Below are 15,984 nucleotides of genomic sequence, written 5' to 3'. Positions count from 1 at the left end.
AGAGAGAATCACTGATTGGCTGCCTTCTGCACGCCCCCCACTGGGGATTGAGTTCGCAACCTGGGCATGTGTCCTTGATCAGAATCGAACCCGGGACCCTTCAGCCCAGAGGCTGGCACACGATCCACTGAGCCAAACCAGCAACACCTTCTCCATGTTACCATCTCCAACAGAAGCTTCAGCAGGTGCCGTGGGTATCCACCCAGCTCATCCTCAATAGCTTCAAATTTTTCTTTTCTGCCCCAGGACCCATCACAACACAACATGCCCTAGCCAACCAGGAAATGAAAAACTGTGGCTCAGACAGACCTGCATTTGAAGCTGCGTGGATAGCAGCTGCTGCACTTGAAGGTCAGACTCTGAGTGGCCATCCAGAATGCTGTGGGCTGGCAAAGGAAGGAAGGAAAATGCTGGCTCCAAGCCTGGATCCCAGTGCTCACCCAACAATCAATCAATCTCTTATCCCACTCCTTCATATCTATCTGACTCCTAGCAGCTGCCTATCATAAAGGTTATGTGAAAATACCAGTTTAAATTGTACAAAATAGAAAAGCAGGGACTCACAACAGACAACAGCTAGAATGGGGGGTGGGGGGCGGGGAGAGGAGGGACAGCTACTATCCCAGAGATGGAATGCAATTCACACTAACATTCAGAACTTTTTTCTTTTTTCAGACCCCACCTTTAAGAGCTCTCAAACAACTCATGTCATAGACATTTCTGGATAGTTTTTAAAGCTTTATTCCTCAGAAGTAAGAATAAAGCATCCTCTGAATTGAAGCTTTACAGTAATCAAGGTGAAATGTTTGCTACGAGATATATGTGCAAGAAAAATGGCAGCATGAGCATTGCAGAGGGATCTCTCCTCTTAGTGCTGAGCTGCTGCTATAACAATCTTCTCTGACTCAGCACCTAAAAGGCATGATGGGAAGCGAGTACCATAAAAAGGCCGTGCATTATTAATAAAAGACTTGGCATCAAAGCAGAATGATTTGGAAAACAGGAAAATGTCCACAGAATAAAAGAAAGAGTAGCAAACAGCTTAAATGGTTTTTGACAGTGTCATGCCATTCAGAAATGTCCCTTCTGAGTCACTGTTATTCTAAGTGGTATTTTTCTCTTTTAACCCTTAGTTTTAGGCCTAATTCTGACTTCTTTATGTCCTTTCTACCTTAAATTTCAAATGGTTATTTACATTCTGAGTAGACTTCTCTTGTGTTAATTTGCTCCTGTCAGCTTAAAGACTGTACATGTGTTAGATCACAATGAATACAGACTGCAACAATACTGCTCTGCAGAAGCCCAAGGAGATACTGCACATGACCTGGAACAGTTCATATCACCTAGAATTAAGAGTACGTTTTCTCAATCCTAGAACACGTAAACATGTGGCACAAGCTCCCAAATCACTGCAGGCAAGCTAATGGTGCAACACTCCATTTATTCTTAGAACCATTTTAGGACCCCCAAATCTGGCATCAAGTGATCAGTTAGGAAAGAAAGACGATGACTTCAGTAACTCAGAACTCAATCCTGCGTCTCTGGTAAGATATATCAAATGAGACCAGCAGTTCTCAACCAGGGGTCATTTTGCTCCCTAGCACACAGTTAGCAATATCTAGAGACATTTTTGGTTATCACAAGCTGGGGGAGAGGGAGCAACTGGATCTAGTAGGTAAAAGGCTAGAGATGCTACCAAACACTCTACACTACACAGGACAGCCCCAACAAAGAATTATCCAGCCCAAAATGTCATTAGTGCTGGGACTGAGAAACCCATGTTTAAACCATTTAACTTTTTTATGCTAATACTTACCACTGATATTGTTAGACAGAAAATATAGTTGTATTGTATTAATAAAGCGTGTAATGGCTGGTTCTTTTTTTATATATTTTTTAATTGATTTCAGAGAAGAAGGGAGGGAGAGAGCGAGAGAGAGAGAGGGAGCGAGAGAGAGAGAGAGAAATGGAAGCATCAATGATGACAGAGAATCATTGATCGGCTGCGTCCTGCACGCCCACCACTGGGGATTGAGCCAGTAACCCGGGCATGTGCCCTGACCAGGAATCGGACCATGACCTCCTGGTTCATAGGTCAACGCTCAACCACTGAGCCACGCTGATCGGGCCTGTTTGGTTCACGTTTAGATTATTAAACAGATATTTCTTTTTAATTCCTTTTAAATTGGAAACGTCTTCCTTAATATACGAGCACAGATTAACATCTTTTCTACGACATAAAGAATAAAACACATGAGCAGGATTTATGTAAAAGCAGCTTCTGCTTCTGACTATGACTAAATAAATACCTTGCTGTAGACATGGGATCCCTCACAGAATAACCAGAAAAGCCAGGTAAAATGTGTGTGTGTGTGTGTGTGTGTGTGTGTGTGAGAGAGAGAGAGAGAGAGAGAGAGAGAGAGAGAGAGACTGAAGACTTTGGAGAGTTTTTGAGCGTACAAGGAGTTAAGGGAACAAAATCCTGGAGAAGGATGAACCCCCTTGGAAGTGAGCCAACTTACTGCAGTTGGTTTGTCCCTCAAAACACTTCCTAATTCTGGGTACCAAGAACAAGTCTGAGGAAGCAGCCAAACACTTTGGGCACAGGGCTGGAGCCACTACTAAAAGGCAGAGAAAACAACAGAACTTTTGGCAGTATCTCAGGTCTGAAGAAACAAAAATAGAGACTTAAGGGACCAGGATCCCTGTGAAAAGATTTGAAGTTTTCCCCTTTAGAGATTTGTAAATCCGAAAGCTGCATAGGTCAGGAGACTAAGGACCAAACAAAGCCTCTGAAGAGCAGAAGAGTTTTCATCCACCCCCAGTGCTGAGGAAACGAAGATTAAAGCTCAAGACACATCATGGGAGAAGGGTCTCGATGAACAACTAAGGTTCTCAGCGGGAACTCCTGGAGGGCTGCTCCCTAAGAAGACAGGGAAACCAGAAGTAAATGGGTCCTTACCAAAACCACACGCTAGCTTTGGTCAACTCAATCCCTGATAGGATAAATGGAACCAGTCCTCATTCTATTTGCCTAGTAAATGGAGTGAGCCTTCTTTAGAGGAGGCTAAAATGATCTACAGCTGCTACAATTTTTTATACACAACTTCCAGTTTTCAATCAATATTATCAGGCATGCCAAGAGATGGGACCAAATGACTGAATATCAAAAGAACCAGACAACAGGGAAAGATCCACAGGTGATATGGATATTGGAGCCATTATTCACGAGCTTTAAAATAACTACATTCAGGAAAATAAAAGGAAAAAAATAAAGAAAAAGATGGGGGCGGGGGTATGGAGAACTTCACCATAAAACTGGAATCTAGAAAAAGTATCAAATAAAAATTCTAGAACTGAGAAATACAATAATTGCAATTAATTTAATAGATGAATTTACTACTGGATTAGACACAGCAAAAAAGGAGAATTAGTGAACTAGAAGACAGGACAATAGAAAATATCGAGACTAAAATATGGAGAGTAAGGGAGGTGAACAGAAAGGTATAGATTTGTACTGAGTGCCAACCTTGGAAAGTGTCTTGGCAAAATAGTGTTTATGTATCCATGAATCTTCTACATAGAAATGAACACAAGTGCTACCGATTTGATGATAATATAAGCTTTATGCCACCTGGTCATTTCCAGGACAGTACAATAATCACAAAAATAATCTTTGGACTCAATAAGAAATGAAGAGATCCTCAACATAGTAAAGATAAAAATCCAACAATTCTTAGCTCTCTTGAGCAATCTCAAAGGTAAAATGACCAAGGCAGTGTCAGATTCAAATGGCTCCATTTCTGCCCAATAATTGTAACTAGAACCTTAAAGGTACTAATGTATAACATCCTTTTAACCAACATTTTATTATAAAAATTTTCAAACATAGAAAGAATTTTAGTGAACACCCATATACTCTTAACTTTCTTATCACAAATATATCCATTTATCTATTCATCAATTCATCTTATTTTTTCATGCATTTCCAAGTAAATTACAGAGATCTAAGTACACATCATTAATAAGAGATCAATATTTGGATACATTTTTAACTTTTGGTGTAAAATTTCATAAAATGAGTAAGTGTACATTTGCTGAGTTTTGAAGAATGCACACACCTGTGTAGCCCAAATCCCTATCAAGATGAGAAACACTCCCATCACCCTTGCACGTTTCCTCAAGCCCATTCCCAGTCAATCCCCATACTCATTTCCCCCTCCAAGAACAAGTGCTATTTTTAACCCACTATTTTTCAAAGCTGTATTTTAAACAATCTTTAAGTCTATGGTGTGAAGTAGTCAATCTTAGAAAAATAACGAAGAATCCTCATATTTGGATTTCAATTTTATCTATACTATATATTCCTTAAATATTTGGCTTTCCTTTCTGCATATGACCAAACCAAATCTTTCTTGGCAAAAATGGATTGCTCTCTCAGCTGTGAAGTGTAGTTACCTGGCTTTATCTGGCAACCAGTTAATTTAACATAAATGAGCAGATTGTGCCTGTACACTGGTTCAAGAATATTATTAAGCAGAGAAGAGTTTTATGTGATCAAATGGTGCTTGTTGAACCAGGCAAAACTTCCTTGAGGATCAAGTAACTTATTATTTTCATTTCTGAGACTACCTATTGATGGGAAAATGAGTCATTCTGATAAAAACTAAGGTGCAGCACAATCAGCCTGCTTTAGACATTACTACTACATAAAATACACACAAAAGAATGCCCTTCTATGGCATATGGCCAAGTCCACATTCTCTTATAGGACTGAAAACCTGATAGCCATTCTGCCTCTAGAACAGCAGCCACTAACCTTCCAGACCTCACAGACCACCAGTGGTCCACGGACCACCAGTTGGCGACCGCTGCTCTAGAATATACTTTTAACATTGTAAGGTGGCATATAAGACTGTACATATAATTTGAGCTCAATTATGTTTCTGAAAATTTTCATATACCAAGAAAGAAATAGCACCCAAATGTTAATAATGAATTAATTGTTTGGGGGGGTTATGAGATTTAGGCTGTCTTTATTTTCTTTATGCTTTGCTGTATTTTCCAAATTTCATACATTAAATATATTATATTTATAATTCAAAATAAATAAAAACTACCATGGGGGGGGGGGGACCAAAATGCTAGCCATTCCATCCTGTAATGATCCCCATCATACTCTGATTAAGGAGCTACAAAGCCCTTTGTACCTATTTTAATCTTGCTGCTCAATGATACATAGAACCTGGTTTTTTCAGCAACAAAATACCTGAAATTCCACTTACCACATGTTTGTAAGGATAACAGACAGTAAATAATTGAACTGTTTTAACCCAAGCTCCTTATAATCATGCTTTCTCATTATCTTCAGTGTATTCCCATCTGCCAAGTTTTGTGGGTTTTTTTAACTTATTCACTGTAGTCTGCATTACAAAACCAATAAGTATGTTGAGTGTGCTTTTTCTATTTATACACAAACCTCTCTCTGCCTCACCGCCAATCAAAAAAAAAAATCCTGATGTCATCATCGTCATCATCAACATCATCACTATCATTACCCAGTGCCATCTTTATGAAAATCCTTGGTTTAATAGCTCACTGGGAATCATTTCTAGTCTTGATATTGCCTGGAAGACTGAGTAAATCCTTTACCACCTCTAAGTTTCCATTTCCCTATCTGTAAAACACAGAAGTTGTTCCAGTAATCTTGATTATCCTCTTCCACTCTTTTATGTTGTAATTCTTCAGATCCTGTTATATTCTATACTAGAGGCCCGGTGCACAATAATTTGTGCACTCAGGGGGGGGGAGGGGTCCCTCAGCCCGGCCTGTGCCCTCTCGCAGTCTGGGACCCCTCGGGAAATAACGACCTGCTGGCTTAGGCCTGCTCCCGGGTGGCAGAGGGCAGGCCCAATCCCTAGGTGCAGCACCTGGTCAGGCTCAGAGCAGGGCCGATTGGGAGAGTTGGGGCGCCGCCCCTGTCATGCACAGAGCAGGGTGAACAGGAGGTTGTGATGCCACCCTCAGTCACGTTCAGGGTAGGGCTGATTGGGGGGTTGGGGCACCATCCCCTGTCACACTCAAGGCAGGGTTGATGGGGAGGTTGCGACGCCACCCTCAGTCACGTTCAGGGTAGGGCTGATTGGGGGGTTGGGGCACCATCCCCTGTCACACTCAAGGCAAGGTCGATGGGGAGGTTGCGACGCCACCCCGTCACTCACAGAGCTGGGCCCATCCGGGGGGTTGGGGCTCCGTACCCTGTCACGCACAGAGCAGGGCGGATCAGGGGATTGGGGTGCCGCACCCTGTCACATTCAGGGCAGGGTCAATGAGGAGGTTATGGCTCTACCCTGTCACACACAGAGCCGCAGGGTGATCAGGGGGTTGGGGAGCTCCCCACTATCAGGCACAGAGCAGGGCTGATCAGGGGGTTTGGGCGCTGCCCCCTGTCACGCTGATCCCGGTGCCGGAAGGCATATTACCCTTTGACTATATAGGATAGAGGCCTGGTGCATGGCCAGCTGGTTTGCCGTGAAAGGTGTCCTGGATCAGGGTGGGGGTCCCCACTGGGGTGCCTGGCCAGCCTGGGTGAGGGGATGATGGCTGTTTGCAGCTGGTCACACACCCTTGGGGGTGGGGGTCCCCACTGGGGTGCCTGGCCAGTCTGGGTGAAGGGCTGAAGGCCGTTTTCAGGCTGGCGGGTGACTGAAGCTCCCAACTGCTCCTTTTTTTCTTTTTTTTTATTCTGGGCCAGCTTTAGCGCTTCTATAATTGAAACTTTGTTGCCTTTAGTGGAGGCTTGCGGAAAGCTTGGCTCCCTCCCTCCCCAGGGGCAACTCACTTCCTCTGAGATCCCGGCTGGCTGAAAGCAGGTTTCTGGGGTTTTGTTTAGCTTCTATATTTGTAACAATGTTTCAAACTGCAAGCTCAGAGGCCGGCAGCAGCAGGCAGGGAATGTTGGAGTTCTCCATCACTGAAGCAAGCAAGCCTCATGTTAGCTTCCAGCTGCCTGGCTGCTGGCCACCATCTTGGCTGGCAGTTAATTTGCATATCGCCCTGATTAGCCAATGGGAAGGGTAGCGGTCGTACGCTAATTACCATGTTTCTCTTTTATTAGATAGGATATGGACTTAGTCCCGAAAGCACACCAACGATTACAGTCTCCCAATAGGCAGAATATCAATCACAAGTGCAACTATCATTTATTTGATATGCTCACCATTGCCAGGGACCTTGCTAACCACTTCACTATGAAGAAGGAATTATTACCATCTCAGGAAAAGCCTGATATAGGAACAGATTGGCTCAGAAACTTGCCCAGAGTCACAAATTAGAGAGAGCTGGGACTGAGCTCAGAAGATGTGGCCCCAGAGCTCATTGAAGTTTATTTCTTTTTCTTTTCTTGTTTTGTTTTGTTTTGTTAATCCTAACCTGAGGATATTTTTTTCCCATTGATTTTAAGAGAGAGTAGAAGGAAGGGAAGGAGGAAGAGAGGGAAACATCGATGTGAGAGACACATCAACTGGTTGCCTCTTCTGCATGCACCCCGACCACGGCCAGAATTAACTTGCAACCTAGATATGTGCCCTTGACCAGGAATGGAACCCGAGACCCTTTCATGCACAGGCTGACACTCTAACCACTGAGAAACTTCAGCCATAGCCAGAGCTCATTGAGGTTTATATCCCCCAGGTACAGGCAAATTCCCTTTGTCCTAAACAGAACACAACACAGATGACTGATAGAGATATATAAAAGGCTAAGTGACTGGCTGTATGCCCATCCAACTGTCTGACCGACCAACTGGCTGGTACATATGATGTGCACTGGCAATTTAAAAATAAACATTGACTCGCACATGCGCAATACATGTAAAGCTCTCGCTGGTGCCAATCACATGTGTGTTTTAATTTTATAATATTATATTATCTATACTATTTTAACATGCAATTTTTTGCAGTAATGTAACTACTACACAAATCTTTCTTTCTAATTAATTTCCTTTCAATGTGCACGGATCCATGCACTGGACCACTAGGTGATAGATAGAAAGTCTATACCTCTTATATCTAGGAGACTGAGAATTGAATACAGATATACTTACTATCTCACAGTTATACATCATTAAGAAACAAGCTTACTTTCAAAAGCCAGGCTGACAGTGTGTTTATGCTCAGATATGATTATCTCAGTTCCATGGTCATAGCAGTGACTCCAAGACAGGCCTGCAGCTTTGCCTACAGAACACCTCTTTGCATAAGGAGTAGCCTGGGGGAAGTTCCCCAGTTCCATACAGCTCCCTCCCAAATAGCTAACACCAGACACAAGGGAGCGCTGATGTGAAGGGGGACAAAATCTTTGCACCTAGAAAATATGTCAAAACCACATGACGGACATCCGCTTTCAACCTAACAAGGAGTCACATCACTCCATTCACGCACAAAAATAACAGGCCTGAGACAGGCTGATAAAGTAAGCTCAGCAGAAGTCTAAGCTGCTCTTTCTTAAAAAGCATCAGAGAGCTTAAGTCCACTTTAAGACCTTACTTTTCACATTTCCAAAGAAAAGCTAGAAAAGTTCTGATCCTCATAATTCAAAGTGCCCTTTCTGTATAAAGGCAGAAATTGTCCCCAGATCAGGAAAAAACAAACAAAACAAAAAAACACTACTTATCCAGGCTTCATACCTACTACCACTCCTTACAGCCTAATCCAGTAACATAGTCATTTAAGGGTCATTGTTTCCAGGCAGCTAATAGCATCTATTTTTCTTCCTGACTATATAACTTTCAAGAGTTTCTATTTCCTCTTCTTAAATGAAAAGGAATAAAAAACAGTGAGTGAAAAACTTGATCTAATCACATGTACCCTGATCCTATAGAGGCAGCATAGGCTTATTCAAGAGATGAGTCCAGGTGTGGGCAAACTTTTTGACTCGAGGGCCACAATGGGTACTTAAACTGGACCGGAGGGCCGGAACAAAAGCATGGATGGAGTGTTTGTGTGAACTAATATAAATTCAAAGTAAACATCATTACATAAAAGGGTATGGTCTTTTTTTTTTTTTTTTTTTAGTTTTATTCATTTCAAACGAGCCGGATCTGTCCCGCGGGCCCGTAGTTTGCCCACGGCTGGTTTAGGTTCTAGGGGAGGATGGGAAGCGGGCTGGAAGAGGTTAATGGGGGGGAAAAGAAACGCCTATGTAATACTTTCAACAATAAAGATTAAAAGAAAAAAAAGTTTAGGCTCTAGAAAAAAGAAAAAAAAGCAAGCGCTCGTATTCAAATTACACCCCTCACAAGTTATGTGACCTTGAATAAATTATTTAGCTCTACAAGCCTAGTCTCCTCATCTGTAAACACTACATTTCAGGGCTAGGGGTTAATGGGCTAGGGGTTAATGAATAATAGGATAATAGATGCAAAACACCTATAGAACCGGCTCAACAAATGGAAGCAGCACCTGCTGCCACTGCCATGTTGGGAGACAGGAAGATGGACTGAGGATGTGGAAAGGGAGAAACAGAAACGGAAACTACTGACCAGTGTTAGTCACTTCTGGGAAACAGGCTTTCTCACACACCACAGTCCCTACCGAAGTCATAGGAAAGATTGAAGAGGAGGAGAAAGACTCACCGTAATCACATGAGCTAAATGTTTCACTCTGTCACCGTCTGGTTAGCTAAAAATGTGCAGTTTATAGAAAGAAATCAAGATTATCCTGTGCATCGAGAGACAGAGAAGCAGTCTAAAAAAATTTTCAGAAAGGTATGGTGACTATATTTTCAGAATGCAAAACTAGGTGACATGGTTAGGAAAAATAATCCCCCCAACGCCCTCCCCCCCCCCGCAAAAAAAGGGAATTTACTAATCAAAAAGATTTCTAAAACCCCTGCACCTTCACCTTTTCTTCCCAAAACATGTGTCTGTGCCAAGGACAGCCAGGGACGACCCAATGGGCCACAGTGGGATGTCTGCGCACAGCAGGATGAGGAAGGCTGCAATGCATGAGGTGTTACAGCCAAGGAGAGTGAGGAGAGCATCCAGCAGGGAAGAGGAGGGTGTCAGGGTGGGGTACCAGAGTACAAGCAGGGCTCAGAGGAGTGTCCCATAGGGAAGAAGGAGCAGCCTTGTACAGGGTGTCAGAGCCCATGTGGAGTAAGGAGGGCACTCATGCTGTAGATGGCCTGGTGCAGGGTGTGGGAGCTCAAGAGGGGTGAGGAGAAAGAACAGCCCAGCAAAGAGAACTGAAATATGTTTGGGGTGAGAAGAATGTACAAAAAGGGACTGGGAATAGAGGAGCATGGTTACAAACAAGGGATTGATCAAATATATTAAGGAAAATAGGAGTTAGGATTCTCTCTGTCAAAGAGAGGAGTTATAAATATGGAAAGGAAGAAAGCTAGAATGAACCCAGAGGTGTAGGATTTAAATAGTAGGTATTGGTGTGAACTCACAATTTCCATATATAGATGTGTGTAGAACTAAATATAGATGCCAATATGTGCATGTGTATGCACACATATATTCCATAGCTCTATACACTGAGATAGCCTAGAAGCCACAACACTCCAATAGCAATGAGTGCACCTGGCACCCAGATCTTGACTTCTAAATATCCGTTCTCCACTAAAAGGAATCAGTTTTGTGGAGAAATAGGTGATTCCAGGTCTGGAATAAGGAAAGCACAAAATGTGCCTAGAACATCTTATTATGTCAGGAAGTAAGGAAATGTTAAAGAATGATGGATATGTGTAAAAAGGACAGATGTCAGGGCAAAGGGGTTCCTATTGGCCTAATCAGGACAACTGAGCATGAACATAAATAATGATAATAGCATTAAAGTCACAAGCCCATGGTGATAAAAATAAGTAAACTTTAAAAATTAAAGAGCATGGGTATATACTGATAGATATACTTTACAATGGGAAAACCAGGCAAAAAAATACCGGACTGGGGAAAAATAAGCACTAAGTACAAATAGGTTTCTGAAAAAGCCTTTAATTCTACTTTGTAGAATCCAATCAAAAGAGGAGATACAGCAAATATTATACGTTCATATTAAAGTAGCCACATTGTTAGAACATTTAAAGAAATTTGGAAATTCTATTTAATTTTGTTAATATTTAGGAATGAGATTTAATCAACTTGTCACCAAAGGGGCTAGAATTTCCCATCAAGTTTTCCATATGTTGGTAAAAACAGCAAGTACATTTTCTTTATAGCTTTCCTTTCAAGAATTTCTTGCCAAAAATAACCTCATATCAAGGCATTATGTGGAGTTCTAGTGGGCAAGCAGAATTAACTAGGAAAAGATGTAATAGCAAAGAAACTGTAAAAGGTTATACTAGCACAAACACTAGGTTACTACTACCCTTCTAAAATCAGTTCTCTCAGCTTAGCAATTCCTAACATGCAAATTTTTCAAATATCTGTCTGTATAAGGATGAGACAGAAAACACTTGTGATTAAGAGATTATGAATAAATTATTTAATTTCCTTTTATCATTCTTAAAGTTGATTTATAGTTTTAAAATGTTGTTCAACAGAACAGGGTGGCAACATTTGTTAGATCCCAATTAAACATGATTCTAAGATATTTCTGAGGACACAAGTTTACATAAATAATCTGTTTGTTCAAGTATCACAATGAGCCCTAGCCAGTTTGGCTCAGTGGATAGAGCGTCTGCTTACGGACTGAAGGGTCTGGGTTTTGATTCCAGTCTAGAGCACGTACCTCGGTTGCAGGCTCCTGGCCCTGGCCCAGGGCCTGGTCGGGGCGCATGCAGGAGGCAACCAATTCATCTTTCTCTCTCACATCAATGTTTCTCTCTCTGTCTCTCCCCCTTCCACTCTCTCTAAAAATCAACGGAAAAATATCCTTGGGTGAGAATTTAAAAAAAAAAAGTATCAAATGAAGAGTCAGTTTTTCACACATACAATACACAACCTAAAACAATAATTTCAATCCATGCAGACTGTTTTGCTATTTTAATAACAGAACTATTAAATTAATAGAACTAACAATACTCAAATTAAACTGGTATTAGTGTTTAATTTGTGGCTACTGGGGAATGTTACTAAACATACACCATAAGAGCTATGCCAAAACAAGTCCTAAAAGAGGCATTTTGCCATTCTTTCTGTTACAAGCTTCGCACTTGGCTTTGGTCAAAGCTGGCATAAATAGCTACAGAAATTAGCAATCTATCCTCTGAAAAAAAGCCCAAGGGAACCAAAAGAACACAGGTGGTACACACGCCAGCAATAATCCTCTGCTCCCAGGACACCTCGGAGCCTTCAGCATCCTTAGCTATAGCACCTGCTCCTCCAGCTCAGCACAGCCTTAGAGGTACCACCACAGCATGGGAGGGCTTATCCTTCGCAAACATGCTGATCCTTGTTCTTCCAGATCTACATTTCCAGGGTTCACAAGAAGGACAGGGTAATGGAAAAAAACGTGTTGTAATTAACTGTTTCAATCCTGCTCTGCCATGTACCAATTCATCAGAATTGCTAACACTGGCAGGAAGTGTCTTTCCTTCCCCTTTTCTCTCTGTTCCAACTAAGCACTGTGATAAGGAAATGTAAAAGGGGACGGAGCCATTTATCTGTTGAATTACCTATCTAGTACAAAGACTTACAAATATCTGACAAAGATTCTCTTCTTTAAACCTCACAGTAGCCCTGGCCAGGTAACTCAGTTGGTTAGAGCATCATCCAGATATGCCAACGTTGTGGGTTCAATCCCTAGTCAGGGCACATACAAGAATCAACCAATGAGTGTGTGTAAGGGTGGAACAGGTCAATCTCTATCTCTCTTTCCTCTCTCTCTCACAAATCAATAAATAAAAATTTTAAGAAATAAAATAGACATCACAGTAATCATGTCTTCATAGACTGTCTTCCCTTTTTACATATTAAGAAATACTCAATTCCAGTAACTGGATCAATAAGACATCTGAACAAAAATAAATTACAATCATCCAAAAGCTTTAAAATCCAGATAAGTCAGCCAAAGCCTGTACTTATGTTTTGTTTTGCTTTGTTGTTGTTGTTTTGGGAGGATCCTTTGGGCCCTTATCACCTTTATGTTTTTCATAAATATAAAGGTCCCATCAAAAAGTTACCTCTATTCATGGGGGTCCATTATACTATTCACTCTACTTTTGTATGTTTAAATTTTCTATAACAAAAAAAGTAATAAAGGAAAAACATTATCTTAAACATAAAGCCAACCAAAAAAAGTACCTCTTACCCTTAGTGACAAATGAAATTCAAATTAAATCCAAATCTTTTAATTCATACAAATCTCAAGATTTCTGGATACTGAAAGCCAAAATGAAAAAGCCAGGCATGCCAAGCCAACAATAAAACAGAAAATCAAACCAACACCAAAGTCAAAACATTTCACATTCCTCCCACTCTCACATTCAGACACATTCAGACTCTAAGACATAGACACACAACACACACACACACACACACACACACACCCACACACACATTACACAATGAAAGATTCCACCTGTCCCTTTCAGATGAAGCAACTTATGGGTGCTGGCCTGACACTAGTCAAGCTCAAGCTTTTATTGAAAAATAAGTTTAGCAATAGAGACAAGGTTATTTCCACCTTTCATCCTATAATATGGAGCATTAAATATAGCTATTTATGAATAACAGACTTACTTTCTATACTATCCATATGCACTTCCAATTTCAGAAAGTGTTTCTTCCTCATCTATCCTTGGAAGAAGTATAATATAAAACAATTTCTCATTTCCTAGTCAAAAACTACCTCTCAAATTAAAAATAAGACAAGCATATTCAAGACATAAAGGAATAGCTATTATCATAAATTTGAAAATTCCAAAGCCATTAACCTAAATACTTTTGTAATTAAAAATCAGAAACCAGGTTCCTAGCAATGTATAAGATTTCTTGTATCTGCCCCTTCCCAAATGAGGACTGATTGTTTTCCTACATTTACCCATTTTTTTTACCTAAATTTCAAGCTTAGATACAAGATAAAGCATTAATATGTTTATTTGTGATTTTTCAATTTCAAAGGATTATCATACCCATACTATATAAGATAAAAGCACTTAAAAGGGTTAAAGTCCATGTTGAATCCTAAATGGATAAAACTTAAAACTCCTTGTCATCTGCCCACAAACTGGGCCCCCATATAACCAAACATCTGATTGCACTGGGATTAATTGATCTGCAATATTCTATGCATCATACTTTCAATTATAACTAACATTTTTACAAATCCATCAGGTTTTTATTTAATCCTTTTCGTTTCTCATCTAGAAGTCTTAATAGTATATCAATCTTAAACTTAGCCAAATGAGCAGGGGACTGGCTAGTTGTATCTTTAGGACCTCAGCTTTTCTGCCTCAACTTTACTTCACTGACTTAACAAAATAGCATCTACTATGTGCCAAAACCGTGTTCTAGGCACTAGAGCTACAACAATGAACAAGAGAGAAAAGGCATGGCATTCCCTAACCGGTTTTGCTCAGTGGTTAGAGAGATCTCGGGTTCAATTCCTGGTGTACCTCGGCTGCAGGTTTGATCACCATTCCCTTCCTCCTCCCACCCCACCCGACTCCCCATTGGGGTGCATGTGAATGCAACCAATCAATGTGTCTCTCTCATATCAATGTTTCTCTCTCTCTCCTTTCCCACACCTCTCTCCCTTCCACTCTCTAAAAATCAATGGGAAAAAATATCCTCAGATAAGGATTAAAAGAAGAGAGAGAGACATGGCCCACGGATTTTATAATGAATTAGAGGTCTGAGGATGGGCAGCAGTATAGGAGTTAGACAGTGAAAACGAAAAGGACAGAGTCTAGTCTGTGCTGGAAACCAGATGAAGGCCCATAAGGCTGGAGGGAAGGGAGAGGAATAGCACAATGGAGCTGGAAAGGGAGGCAGAGATCAGATGACTAAAGAAAGGCCTTATAAGGTAAAATAAGGAGTTTGAATTTTATCTTTTTTAAAAAATATATTTTTATTGATTTCAGAGAGGAAGGGAGCGGGAGAAAGAGATGGAAAGATCAATAATGAGAAAGAATCATTGATCACCACCAATATCACTAATCCCTGCCAAGAATACGCACAACCAATGGGCCCAATGGTGTAAGACATTAAGCTAAATGTCCTTTCAAAATTTTCTTTAAAATTTTTTTTGCTGTCTTAAATGTCTACAATTAAAATATATTTGCTATTATTCCTGGCAATTAAGGGATGTTAACACCAACTGAACACCAGTTGAACTGACTCCTGCACGCTCCCCCCGCCCCTCCACTGGGGATCGAGCCAGCGACCTGGGCATGTGCCCTTGATGGGAATCGAACCCGGGACACTTCAGTCTGCAGGCTGACGCTCTATCCACTGAGCCAACCCAGCCAGGGCTGAATTTTATCTTAAGAGAAATGAGAGCCACTGAAGAGTAGGAGACAAGATTTCATCTTGTCAGACAAATGCTTCCTGAGCACCTACTAAGTGCCAGTCTTCTAAGTCTGACACTCTTCAAGATGTAAGGGAAGAGACCTCAGCATGTAAATAAATGCATCCCTTCTCCATTGGTCCCAAGAGCATCTGTGTTATTAAGAAATTCAGGTCATTGTTCATCACCATCATTATAACTCTGTTCAGGAGATAAACAGTAGAAACATTCCCTATAAATATGAACACCACCAATACCACTAATCCCTGCCAAGAATACGCACAACCAATGGGCCCAATGGTGTACGACATTAAGCTAAATGTCCTTTCAAAAATTTCTTTAAAAAATTTTTTTTTAATATATTTTTTATTGATTTTTTACAGAGAGGAAGGGAGAGAGATAGAAAGTTAGAAACATCCATGAGAGAGAAACATCACAGCTGCCTCTCCTGCACACCCCCTCCTGGGGATGTGCCCGCAACCAAGGTACATGCCCTTGACCGGAATCAAACCTGGGACCCTTCAGTCCA

General features: G+C 41.0%; 1 protein-coding gene and 1 long non-coding RNA gene across 2 annotated transcripts in view; both read right to left on the bottom strand.

Moving 5' to 3' along the window:
- B4GALT5 (UDP-Gal:betaGlcNAc beta 1,4- galactosyltransferase, polypeptide 5) overlaps positions 1 to 15,984 on the bottom strand; it is a gene marked incomplete at its 5' end in the record, with an annotated part of 77,664 nt that overhangs the window by 47,690 nt on the left and 13,990 nt on the right. The gene's annotated exons all lie outside the window — the stretch shown is intronic.
- On the bottom strand, positions 5,400 to 13,163 carry LOC107182298. Its single transcript, XR_001513017.1, has 2 exons — positions 13,129 to 13,163; positions 5,400 to 5,677 (listed from the first exon to the last, which is right to left on the bottom strand). It is a non-coding gene; the product is annotated as an uncharacterized LOC107182298 (long non-coding RNA).

Source organism: Myotis davidii, unplaced genomic scaffold (genome assembly GCF_000327345.1).
Source record: "Myotis davidii unplaced genomic scaffold, ASM32734v1 scaffold935, whole genome shotgun sequence".
Lineage (NCBI taxonomy): Eukaryota > Metazoa > Chordata > Mammalia > Chiroptera > Vespertilionidae > Myotis > Myotis davidii.
This window is presented reverse-complemented; position numbering and strand designations above follow the sequence as displayed.